This window comes from Giraffa tippelskirchi, chromosome 14 (assembly GCF_054371585.1).
Source record: "Giraffa tippelskirchi isolate mGirTip1 chromosome 14, T2T-mGirTip1v1.2.pri, whole genome shotgun sequence".
Lineage (NCBI taxonomy): Eukaryota > Metazoa > Chordata > Mammalia > Artiodactyla > Giraffidae > Giraffa > Giraffa tippelskirchi.
In genome coordinates, this window is record NC_137288.1 from 44,692,472 (window position 1) to 44,706,043 (window position 13,572).

The 13,572-nt window shown below is 42.9% G+C and overlaps 1 long non-coding RNA gene across 2 annotated transcripts in view; it reads left to right on the forward strand.

Annotated features, from left to right (window-relative positions):
* The first annotated feature begins 334 nt into the window (after positions 1 to 334).
* Positions 335 to 13,572, forward strand: part of LOC145534900 (uncharacterized) — a 49,628-nt gene continuing 36,390 nt past the window's right edge. For both annotated transcript variants that reach the window (XR_014075058.1, XR_014075056.1), the window contains exon 1: positions 335 to 434. This is a non-coding gene — a long non-coding RNA (uncharacterized LOC145534900). The remainder of the gene's footprint in view (positions 435 to 13,572) is intronic.

Here is a 13,572-nt window from a genome sequence, read left to right on the forward strand (position 1 = left end):
TTGCGCCTGGTAGGATGGGAAGAAACTAAAACGCTTGGGTACATTCTGCCTGGCCTCAGCAACTCCAGTTGAAAACAGGTCCTTCACTAATCAAGGTCATTTACAAATTGCACATGATTCCAGGGGCAAGTAACCTAAACAATGTTTGCCCGAATCGTCTGGAAACTTGGACTCAGCTGTGCCTTGTTGGAGCTGAGTGGGTTAACACTAGACAGGCCGACCCACCCTCCACTGCGCATGCGCCTGCCCGCTGGGGGAATGTTTTGACCCCTGCAGGAACCCGTAGCCTCTTGAGCCTGCACACACAAAACAAGCCGCTTTTTTTTTCTTTTCCAGTCACGGCTTAGAGGTTCCTCGCTTCACAGAGGCCTTGCTGCTTTGTTCCTTATCCCAGGAATTCTCCAGCCCCTGGCCTTCCAGGAGGCAGATTTGAGGTTTGTCTTCCTGTCTTCTTGCTTGGCTTCCTGGAGGATAAACCCTCTCTTTGGGTTTATCCACTTCAGAGTCGGTCATATAGGCCACACCTCAGGCAGGACTAGAACCCCATCGGGTAACAATTGTTATTCGACCCTCGTTGTTGCCTGTGAACCTGTCTCTCTTGATTCTCTTGTAAATTATTTCTGGTTACTCCTTTGTGACCCCTCTCCTCCCGGAAGGAAATAGTACTGCTTGGCACACCATGGTTGGTCAATAAGTGCTGATTAACTTAAACAGTGAGATCATCCAGTGAGGGAAACACGGGCCTAGTTTCCACATGCATCTCATGTAGGTGGAGGGCGACGTACAGCCTGAGAAAATAGGGCACAGAGGGGTGGGTGCTTAAGACATGAACGAGAGAGACCTGGACATGGAGGAGAGAAGCTCACAGAAGCTTCCCGAATGTATTTTCCCGCTTGTTTCATGGTATATTAACTGTTTTCTGGCCCTGTGCTTGAGGCTGTGACTGATGGGCCCACCCAGTCTTTGTCTGCTTTTATATTTTGATCCCCAAACATGGAAGATTCTGCTTACCTAGAATTCGAAGTCCTAGTTTAATTTGCAAGTAGATAAAAGATCTTCTTGGGGAGGAGGGGTGCTTCCCTGGTGCCTCAGCTGTAAAGAATCTCTTGCCAGTGCAGGAGCCAGGTTCTATGCCTGGGTCAGGAAGATCCCCTGGAGAAGGGAATGGCAACCCACTCCAGTATTCTTGCCTGGGAAATCCTGTGGACACAGGAGCCTGGTGGGCTACGGGGGGGGGGGGGGCAGGCGTTGCATAAAGAGTCAGAAAGGACTTAGCTTAGGGACTAAACAACAACAAAAAGATCTTACAAATCAACTAAGAGCATTTCCTCTTTCCTTCCTGTGACGTCCATCCTCAAGTATACAGTCAGACTCAGGAAACAGCCATAATGGTCATAAAGTCAAACATCACTAGATAGTTTTCCAGTCTTGGCTATCTAAATACCATGTCCTCTGTATTGCATAATTCTTCCAGAAAGCATGCTACTTTAATTGTGCAGCACAGATCATGACAGATTGCTCAGTTTTTTGTTTTTTTTTTTAAATAAATTTATTTATTTTAGTTGGGGGCTAATTACTTTACAATATTGTAATAGTTTTTGCCATACATTGACATGAATCAGCCATGGGTTTACATGTGTTCCCCTTCCTGGACCCCCCACCCGCCTCCCTCCCCATCCCATCCCTCTGCTCAGTTTTTTTAAATCATTTTCTTCAGTATTTTCTTCCCTCCGAGCGCAGGGAAACTAATTATGTCCAGGTGGGGTCCAGGTGTAAGTATGTGTGCTAACTCCAGAGGGTCTGCTTATATATAAAACAGTTTCGTTGCAGTGTTTGAGCTTTGAAAACTTGCTCTCTTGGCCCTTTTTAACAAATGCTCACTTCTCTCTAAATATTCCCCTATCATCATGCTGACTAATGAATGGCCCATTGAAGTTCTGCGGGGATGGGACCAGCCCTGGGAAGGATGAGGGCAGTCTCAGGACCCATGGCAGATTCTGGGCTGCACCATTTCTTCTTCCCGGAGTCTCTCCGGAAACCTATCTTTACAATAAAGGGGCTCAGTCCTTAAATTATCATCATCATAATCAGTGCTAAGATGATGGAGCCTCACTTCAAATTTAGACTAGAAAATTACCTTAAGAAGATAGATTCTGTTACTGGAATTCTGAAGATGGATGGTGGTGATGTTTGTGCAACCATGTGAACATACTAAATGTCACAAAACTGTAGACTTAGCAAAAAGTGTATGTTTTAACCATTTTTTGTGTATTTTGCCAGAATCAAGAAAAAGTAACAGGTTGTTTTAACCTAAAAAGGATTGGGGTCAGTGGAAATTAGTCATATGGTTCAGACGGTAAAGAATCCGCCTGAAATGTGGGAGACCTAAGTTGGATCCCTGGGTTGGGACGATTCCCTGGAGGGAGGCTTGGCAACCCACTCCAGTATTCTTGCCTGGAGAATCCCCATGGACAGAGGAGCCTGGTGGGCTATAGTCTGTGGGGTCACAAAGAGTCAGACACTACTGAGAGACTAAGCACAAAACTTCAGTGCAGTCATATTTACAGAAACCCTCCATTCTATTGGTTACTTCAGAGACTATCACCTTGTGTTGATATAGAACTGCTTTATAGTTGGCAGACTATCTGAGTAAATAATTGGGCAGTTAAGGGATTTTTTTTAGATGGTGGTTAATAAAATTGAATATGTAGTCGTTTGCTCTAAACATTTAGCCCACGATTTGCAGGGATGTTTTTACATACATATCTATGTATACATGTAAACACATATGAATACACACACATGTGTGTATAAGACTAGTGATACTAAAAGTCATAGAATGGAAGTATTTTGGGGGCCAGTTATCATTTGGCTTTAGGTTCTTTGGGTTCTTTGGGTTGTTTGAGGGCAGATGGTATAGGAAGCTTTAGTTTATGAACTTTATTTATTGCTGGAGAATATTGTGAGGCTGCTAGATATGTGGTAGACAAATGTTAGTTTTATAAAATGACATCTACATAGGATTTGCCTGGTAGGCATGTATTTTGTGTAACTTCCCTGGTAGCTCAGACGGTAAAGCGTCTGCCTACAATGTGGGAGACCCGGGTTCAATCCCTGGGTTGGGAAGATCTCCTGGAGAAGGAAATGGCAACCCACTCCAATATTCTTGCCTGGAAAATCCCATGGACAGAGAAGCCTGGTAGGCTACAGTCCATGGGGTCGCAAAGAGTCGGACACGACTGAACAACTTCACTTTCACTTTATAGTTGGCAAAGCACCTTTACATACTGTATCCTAGTAGACCTCCTGTGTGTACGAAACAAGTAGATTTATCAGCATATTGCAAATGAGCATTGTTGTAGTTACCTTTGCTGAATACCAAATTACTCCAAAACCTATGACTTAAGAAAAATACCTCATTTTACTCACCAATCTACAATTATGGGCAGTGAGTGCTTGGCAGGGATGGCCATCTCTGCTCCATGAAGCATTAGTTGGGGTGATTCGATAAGAATTAGAGAATCTACTCCCAAGAATGATTCTCTCACATGGCTGACAAGTTGGTGCTGGCATGTCAGCTAAGAGGTCTTGTCCACATGGGCCCCTCCACAGGGCTGCTTGGGATTCCTACAACATGGTACACGGTTTCAAAAGTGGGTGTTCCAAAATTCAGGACTCCCCAAGTCTCTTAAGGCTTGGGTCCACAAGCTGGCACATCATCACTCGATCTGTGTCTACAGAGCCCACCAATATTCAAAGAGAACAAACATGGGCCCAATCTCTTTAAGGGAAGGATGTCAACTGATTTTTGGCCATCTTTAATCTTCTACAGGATGTCAAGGCTTAGAGTGGATCAGCTATGGTTACTCAGCTAGTAAGTGAGACCCTTTTCTTTCTCCACCAAACTATTCTGGGTTGGTGTGGTGATTAGTGTGCCAAAATCCATCTAAGTCATTTGAAATTATTTCTTTCCTTTGAAACCAGTAGATAATATGTTCAACCACTCTTTTAAGTTAGAGTACAGAGATGAGTTCTTAAGAGTAATTTTTAAAACTAAAAAATGCTATGAAACACATCACTTCTGAGTCTGAGATCTAAGTATATATATAAAACCCTTTATTTTAGTTTCTGCCAATAATTTAAACAGTGGGCTTTAAACACTACGTCCCATAATATTTACCACCACTAAAATGTATATGAATGCATTATGTTTCCTAAATCTAAGCAATCTAAGCAATTTTAATGCCAAAATGTTGTGTTTTAACAAATTATCTCAAGTAGGAAGGGAATTCATTTGTTACCTAACAATATCAAAGATTAGAAATGTTCTATTAAAGGTAAGATATCTTCCATGGCATGAAGGTCCCATTTTAGGGAGAAGCTCTATAGATGAGGTAACCATTTTTCTTTGAACAATTATATCTTGCAACCAAACTTGCTGGAAAGAAACTATTCCACCAAGTGGGAGATAACTGACCTATGATGCTTCATGTTGACAAATGAGGTTGTTAAGCCATCAAGACTTGGGGGAACATCCTTTGCAATAGAGAGACCTGGCTGTCACCACCTTAACCAAGTGGTCACACTCTGCATCCATACCACTAATAGAGGAACAATCTGACATTATATGCTTCCCAGAATGATACAATAGGAAATATGCACTCGCCTGTAAAGTATTCTTGCCAAAAATGTTTAACTTTAATATACTTTAAGACCTAACCCCTTTTTCAACTGAGGTTCCTCAACTGAGCCATCGATCACAGAAAATGAGCTGTGACGATTTCCTCAGTTCTCTCAAGAATGAAATGTAGTTGTATTGTTCAGTCACTCAGTCGTGTCCAGCTCTTTGGGATCCCATGGACTGCAGCATGCCAGGCTTCCCTGTCCTTCATCGACTCCCAGAGTTTGCTCAAACTCCTGTCCATCAAGTAGGTTATGCCAGATGGATGGGCTGGAACTCAATTTGCTATGTAAAGTGGGTGCCTTAGGACAATACAGCTCAATTCTTTCATGGATCTTTAGTTGTGAAGAATCAAGTTAAATGAGGAAAAGTCAGACAATCCTGAGTCAGAGGCATTCCACAAAACTCACCTGGTTTTGTCAAAAAAAAAAAGTCATGAAGAAAAAGTGCTGGTTGTTAATTAAAAGGAAACTAATGAATTCTCTCAATAGATTTTTGCCCGTGTTTTTACCTTCATTCTCAAGGATTCATATGGTGTATACTCTTTGTATTAAGCTTGATTTGCTGATTATAATATATGAACCTCACCCAAGCTATTGCATGAGTCAGTATCTTTCTCCTTTTGATGGCTGTGTAGTATTTCCTTGTATAAATACACCACAGTGTATTTATCCATTTTCTTGCTGATGGACATTTGGGACAGTTTCAGTTTGGAGAAATGATGAATCAAGTTGCAATGAGCATTCTGGCACAGGTCTTATAGTGTTATAAATAATCATTTCCCTTGAGGGTATACTGAGGAATAGAATTGCTTGGGTCATAGTCAGTATATGTTCAATTTTATTAGATATTGGCAGACAACCTTCCTATGTAGTTGAACCAATTTACACTTTCAAAAAATCTGAGAGTCAGCAATTCGCTTGTGGTCCAGGGAATTTCCCTGGTTGGGACTTCGTGCTTCCACCTCAGGAGGCACAGGTTTGATCCCTGGTGAGGAAACTGAGATCCCACATGCTGAGAGGTACCGCCTGGTGAGGGGGGTGGCATGGGGAAGGATCTGAGACTCTCAGTTATTTCATAACTTCACCCCATCTGGGAGAAGTTGAAGAGGAGCTATTAATAGGGAAAGGGCATGAGGAAGCCTTCTATGGTGATGGAAACATTCTATTTATCAATCTGGTTACTATTGTGTGGGGGTTGCTGTTTAGTTGCTCAGTTGTGACCAGCTGTTTGCAACCCCATGAGCTGCAGCATGCCAGCCTTCCCCGTCCTTCACTATCTCCCAAAGTTGGCTCAGATTCATGTCCATTGAGTCAATGATGCTATCTAACCATCTTTTACCAACATAAAAACTCATCAAGAGTCTAAAACTGCCATACAAGTCTATTTTTAAATTCACCAAGATATACATTTAAGATTTGTACGCTTTGAATGTAGGTTTCATCTCAATTAGAGAAGAGAGAGCAGGAGACTTTTAACCTAACAGCCAAATTTATAGGTGGGTCTTGATTGGCTCCTGTTTCAAAACAAAAGTCAGTTATAAAAGATAGTTTGGAGTCAATTAGAGTCTTAATATGCACTAAATATTAAATGTTACTGGGAAATAATTTTTAACTTTCTTAGGTGTAATGGTTATTTTGTGGTTATGTAGTAGCATGTCCTGTTGGGAAATGCATGCTAGAGTATTTAAAGGTAGTTAGAAAGGTGAAACCTCATGATGTCTGTAGCTTACCTTCAGATGATTCAGCGAGAATGTATGTGAGAGAGAATGTACACACATAGAGATAAAGATAAAACAAACACAGGGGAAAAAAATGTAAACCATTGTTGAATCTAAGGATCGCTGGTGGCTCAGAGGGTAAAGAATCTGCCTGCAATCTGGGAGACCCGGGTTCGATCCCTGGGTCAAGAAGATCTTCTGGAGAAGGGACTGGCAACCCACTCCAATATTCTTGCCTGGAGAATCCCACGGACAGAGGAGCCTGGCGGGCTACAGCCCATGGGATCACCAAGAGTTGGACATGACTGAGCGACTAACATGTGCACACACATTGTTGAATCTAGGTAGTGCATATAAAGGTGTTATCTTTTCAACCTTTCTAAATATTTAAAGTCTTCTATAGCAGCAGTCCCCAACCATTTTGACACCAGGGACTGGTTTTGTGGAGGACAGTTTTTCCATGCACACTTGGGAGATGGGGTGGAGGATGGTGTGGGGCTGATTAAAGTACATTACATTTATTGTGTACTTTATTTCTTTATTACATCAGCTCCATGTCTAATCATCAAGCATTGATCCTGGAGGTTGGGGACCCCTGTTCTATAGTAAGTTGGGGGTAGAGGGCTTGGGTGGAAGATGTAGAGCCCTGAATGACCAGCTCAAAGTGCAGAGTAGCTAACAGAAGACCCTAGAAGGAAATCTAGGAATCTTGGCTCCTAATCCTCTGTGCCATCCCCTGCATTGTTCCTTTCTGTGTTGCAAACTGTTTGTTAAATTTGGATATGCCTTTTTAAATTAATTTCCCTCTGCAGGGTACTCCCAATGGCCTAACTAGGCAGCACAAAGACACCCCCAGATTTCTCTTATAAATAAATTGCACTTGCATTCTGCCTGCAAACTCACACCTCCCTCTGCAGATCTTTCCCTACCTCCCCACCCCATCGCCTCCTTCCTCCCTCTGCCATCCCCTCTCTCCATCTCTCTCTCAACCACTATATCCATGCCCACATTCCCTTCTTCTAATGCAGAAGCTAAATTGAAAGCTCAGTGGCCCTGCCAGCACACAAAGCCCCATGATTCCTACCCCTCCCCAACACCCCCAGGGCAGGAAGGGGACTTGATGGAATGCACCACTTCTGTTTGAGGTTCGCTGGCCCAGCTGCAGTGCTCAGCAGAGCTTCTTAGATGGCTGGGCTGCTTTGAAGGTTTACTTTCAATTAAATAAGAAAGAAGCCAAATCAGCAGCTGTCAGGGATGCAGGGAAGATTTATTCAGGGTGGTCAAAGAGGAGTTTGGCCGGCAGGAAAGGCCTGGAGGTAGACGGGAAGGAAATTCCAGCTGGAGAGAGAAATTCCTCCTGGCAAGGTCAGGCCTGCACCAGGCTAGTCCTTCTGGGTCGGGCTGCATCGAATCCTGTTGCTGGGCTGGGTCACAGGGGGAAAAAGCGTCCTGTTTGCAGACACTTGGAGGATGAGTTTGGGGAGGGGAGCTGCCAGGGGAAGCAAACGGGTAGGGCCTTGAAAGCATAGCTTATTAATCAGATGAAACCAGGCCTGAGGGATCAAAACATGACTGATTTTAAAATTGCTTCCTGATTCAAAAGCTGGTGTTTCCCACCTTAGAATGTGATGAGGGGTGAGGAGGCCAGGTCCCTGGGCAGTTCTACAGGCACGAAGCTTCCATTGAAGTCTGCCTGTGTGGAGAAGCCACGCAGATGTGCAAAGAATAGCAGCAGCCAGAGTCTGTAGTTTTTATCACCTTTCATTTCCTGTCTCTGTTCTTCTGTGGCTTTAGACATTTGATGGGCTATTGTGAAAACTAATGTGTGCTTTTCAGATGGAATGAGCCAAGTCCTGCGTTAACCCTGATCCATGCCCAAGTAACTTCTCGAAGTACAGAGTGAAGCTACAGGCACGAGTTTGAAAAAAATTCTCAGCCCCGCTCCCTGTGTTTACACCCCTTCTCCATCTCACCCAATCTTGGATGGAGTTGCAATAGAGAAGCTAGGGTGTGCTCCATGCTTTATCCCTTTTGTGCAGAAGCAATAACTGTCCATATTACACCTGTTCCCTCAGTACAGTGGGTTACTGTTGAAGCTGCTAGTTACACTAGTAGGTGTTGCCTAAGTATCCCAGACCTCATTAGCTGGTGACTATTTTAAACATAACTGTATATAAACATAGATATGTACATACATATATATATATATATACATATCCCAGTTTTATTATTGTATACAGGGGCTTCCCTGGTGGCTCAGATGGTAAAGAACCTGCTTGTAATGTGGGAGACCCAGGTTCATCCCTGAGTTGGGAAGATCCCCTGGAGAAGGGATTGGCAACCCACTCCAGTATTCTTGCCTAGAGAATCCCATGACAGTGGAGCCTGGTGGGCTACAGTCCTGGGGTGGCAGAGTTGGACATGAGCGACTAACATTACTGCCACAGAGAGACTTAATATTTTTAGAAACAAATTGTGATTAAACTCAGCTTTGATTTCCAGACATTGGTCTTGTACCTGTCCTGCCATTTCTTTTAATCCCCAAAGAGATGCCATCATACATGCCCACAAACCAGTCTGTCGGCTGTGGTCAGCATGGGGTGACCACCCTCTTTTCCACCTCCAGCTCTCCTTTGTCCACCACACATGGAGCCCCCGGGTCAGGGGGCGGGGAGGCCCAGTGCTGCCACTGCCCACTGGGAGACTCCAGTGGTCACCCTGGACTGCAGATGACATGCTGCCTCTAGGGAGCCCGGCATGCCAGATTCAGATGTCAGAACAACACCGGGTTCCTCTCGGGGTGGAGGAATAGCTTCCTTGCTAGCTCTGCCTTATGTTTTGACATGTGGTCACCCAAGGCTGCTCTGTTATGCCAAGAGAATCACAAAGTCTCAATGTTTTATCAACTTCTGGGATCACCTCTCTTGCCTGGAAGGTAGTCCTCCAGTAAAATAATTTTATTAACTTCTGCTCCTGGTTGCTCTCTTTAGAGGAGCTCAAATATAAGCCAGGAAAATAAATATATATTATTTTCCACTCCTTTCTTGTTATTCTCTTTCTTCCCAGCTTTTCTTTTCTAAAATAAACTTAAGTTGCAGAATAAAACCTCATAGGATTTTAATAAATGAAACGTTGATGATAGAGATGAGATGAAGGTATTACTTTCATCAACAATATCTGTGACTCTCCTTTCTCAAAACTTTGAATAAACCTAAAAATCCTATCATCATGCCAACACTTAGTTGTGGTTTTCTTTTAAGCTAACAGCTGAGATTTTCAAAAATAGATTTACCTTATGAATCATAAATAATGCCCACAGTGTGAAATGGACTTATTCCTGAGAAGTTGACCATAGAGCAGTTTTTCCAAAATGTACAATATTCTCCCCATGAGCATCCATTGTATAAAAGACATAGTCTCATAAGAACAAAATTTTTGGACTGAGAGATGCCCCAATTGAATGTCAGGAAAATTTTTGATAAGCAAGACTTTAAATGTGGCTAGACTCATGGCATCCAGCATAATATGAAATTGGAAATTACTTTGTAATAAACATAATTTCCCTTTTTACCTCCTGATCATAGAATTACTGATACAAAAGACGCTCTATTGCTTCTTTGAGGCTGTGGGCTAATTGAGCTGCAACACCAAATCTAGCCAGTAGGTGGTGCTTTCTTAAACGGGAAATACTTGAAGTTGAAAATTCTTTTTTTATGAAGGCACATGACTGCAGCCATGAAATTAAAAGATGCCTACTCCTTGGAAGAAAAGTTAAGACCAACCTAGACAGCATGTTAAAAAGCAGAGGCATTACTTTGCCAACAAAGGTCCATCTAGTCAAAGCTATGGTTTTTCCAGTAGTCATGTATGGATGTGAGAGTTGGACTATAAAGAAAGCAGAGTGCAGAAGAATGGATGCTTTTGAACTGTGGTGTTGGAGAAGACTCTTGAGAGTCCCTTGGACTGCAAGGAGATCCAACCAGTCCATCCTAAAAGGAATCAGTCCTGAATATTCATTGGAAGGACTGATGCTGAAGCTGAAACTCCAATACTTTGGCCACCTGATGGGAAGAACTGACTCATTTGAAAAGACCCTGATGCTGGAAAAGATTAAAGGTGGGAGGAGAAGGGGACAACAGAGGATAAGATGGTTGGATGGCATCACCGACTCAATGGACGTGAGTTTGAGTAAACTCCAGGAGTTGATGATGGACAGGGAGGCCTGGGCTGCTGCAGACCGTGGGGTCGCAAAGAGTCGGACAGGACTGAGCGACTGAGCTGAACTAAAGATACTTGAAGGTAGAGGACCATGACTTTACAGCTACCTGTGACTGTTAAAGTTTTGAATACTTTGGGATATGTGAGAAATAGACAATGCCTTTAACAGATCACTGAGGAATGTTAAGAGTAGATGGAGGGAAAATGCCAATAAAGTAATAGTTTAGGAAAGATGGGCATAGGTTTGTGTGTGTGAAAGCTTAGAAGAGAACTATTCTTTTCCAGTGACTTTCAGGGAAGGAAGGTTTTTATAAGCTTTGAAATTCCTGAAATGCAGTGACTTTTTTTTTTGAACCAGTAACTTGTAATGTTTATACAAAGGAAAGATTAGCAAGTGAAACTCATGAAATAGGCAAGAAAAACTTTTTATAGTCCTAAGGAATTGAGAGGTTCTTTGAGAAAAGATTCCTCCTCTTGGAGAGAGAGAGGGAGGGAGTTGGTTTATCTGTGAGTCCACCTGTGAGTTTGGGGGCAGTAAATCTGTGTAGGGGTGTGTGAGTCCATATGCCCACCCTTGTGTGAGTGATTTGTGGCAGCCTTACCTCAGTAGGGGGAGTAGTCACTACTTATTTTTTTTATAGAACTTGTGTAGCCTTAACTGCTTTTCTGAGTTTAATTCAGTATAACATATTGGCAAGTGAGGGGGCTGTTATCAGATTCCTCTAAATTGTAGCTCAAAACAGTATTACCCATTTATCCAGTGGCTGCTCAGAAATAAAAGGGAGAAAAACTATGTGGAATTACTGCCATCTGGTGGAGAAAATGGAGACTGCTGGTGTAGAGTGAGGGGGGAAAAAGACCTTTAGATTTGAACTTTGTTGATTTTTGTTTCTTTAGGGTTTAATTCAGGTTTTTGTTTAGTTCACTCACATTCACGTCCTAAAAGCTCTGATTCACTAACTACCTCCTCTGTCAAGTAAGAATAGCAGTGGTATCTATTTTACAGATACCATCTCTTCTAAGGAATCCTATCTGGCAAAAAGAAAGCCTCTTGTTTCTGCATTATCCATACAAATACTATTCTGATTTATCCATGCAAATTCTAGCCATCTGCAGGCAAAGCCTTGTCTATACTAGTCTAGGAGTGCAGCTACACGGCTTTGACACAGAAGGCCGGGGTTGATTGGAAAGATAAAAGGCCAAGCAGGGCAGTTTGCTGTAGGGGCTCTGCCCTCTCATCCCTACAAGCATCACTATAAAAGAAATAATTCATCATGCTTTGTCACTGCACTGCAGAGCACATTTATGTGCATATCCCTGTTGATTTCAAGCCAGATGACACATAACTCCTTAACTAACTTGCCCCCCCTCATTGCCTGCTACATGGTAGAAACCCTGATGGGGCTGTGTCCTCAAAGCAACAGACGTTTCTTCAGTCCTGAGAATAGTGTAGAGGAGTACGGCTTTCAAAGTCCAGACCCTTTTTTTCTTGGTCCTCATGAAAGCCGAAAAGTAAGAACACTGAGGAATAGACCATAGTCGCCAGCTCCATACCAGGGGGACTGCAACGCCTTGAGAGGTACTCCTGAAAGTGAAAGTCGCTCAGTCATGTCCAAATCTTTGCAACCATGTGGACTGTAGTCTCCCAGGCTCCCCTGTCCATGGGATTCTCTAGGCAAGAATCCTGGAGTGGGTAGCCATGCCCTCCTCCAGGGGATCTTCCCAACCCAGGGAATGAACCCAGGTCTCCCACATTGCAGGTTCTTTACCCTTTGAGCCACCACGGAAGCCCCTTGAGAAGTACCCCTAACTCAGTGGTAATGAGGCCCTTCAGCCCAGCTTGAGCCACATGAAGCCAGAGGGACAAAACCCAAAAATAAGGATTGAACTCAAAAGTTGAGATTCCAGAAGCCAAGAAGGGCAGAAGATCCAACCAGTTGCCTAACCGCCACCTCAGCCATGACCCAGATGCCCTAGAATGGGGTGGGGACACAGGAAGGATGGAGTAATAATTTAAAAACAAGTTGTCTTTCCATTTCTAAGAAGGAGCTGATAAGTATCTTTCTATGGAGAGAAAAAAGCATATCTTTTACATCTTTATCTTGACTGTTGGAAATTTTAAGTTAGAGTGAATGTCTGAAAAATGTTTTAAGGGACTTAAACATTGCTTAGGATTTCTGTCTCTCTGCTTACTTTGCCAATCTGACTTTGCAGGCTGATTGCCTCATCCACTAGAGACCACAGCATATTCATCAGAATGGGTTTAAATTCCCAATCTGTGTCTGGTTCCGATGATTCCTCGGTGTCTTCAAATTGTGGTTTTTGCCTTTTGATATGCTTTGTAATTTTTTCTTCGTAGCTGAATATACTGCATAAAAGGAACCACCATAGACTTCTAGCAATGTGGTAGTGAGGTCTGGGGAAGGGGAAGTTTTCTGTAGTCCTGTGATTAGGTCTCCATCTTTCAATGAACCTGTATATTCACTGTGCACTCCAAATGTATTTCTGGGAGATTTTTTTATCTCCGCATCTTAGGTGGGTCAGGACAGCTACAGACGGCTGGAGTTGACTATTTCCCTTCCCCCAGGTCAGCTAGGCTCTGATATTATCCCAGCAGGTTAGATTCTGGTTAACTAAACTAAACTTTTCCTGAAGGATGTTTTCTTTTATGTTCAATTCCTTATGATCACTAGTAAGAGAGCAGAGAAAGGCAGTATAAAAATTTGAAAGGAGAGATAAATTCGAATTCTTCCACTGATCTTCACAGAACTATTCATCATTAACCAAACTGGCTCATTCTACTGAAAGTCCTTCTTCTCTTATTCCCTGGTAGACATTTAATCGCATTAAGAAACTGCAGCAGGCCTAAGCAAGGAGAATAGGATCGAAAAGAGAGACTATTTAATACAAAGTGTATAACCAGTCAGTAGATTGCAGTATCTGACTTAAGATG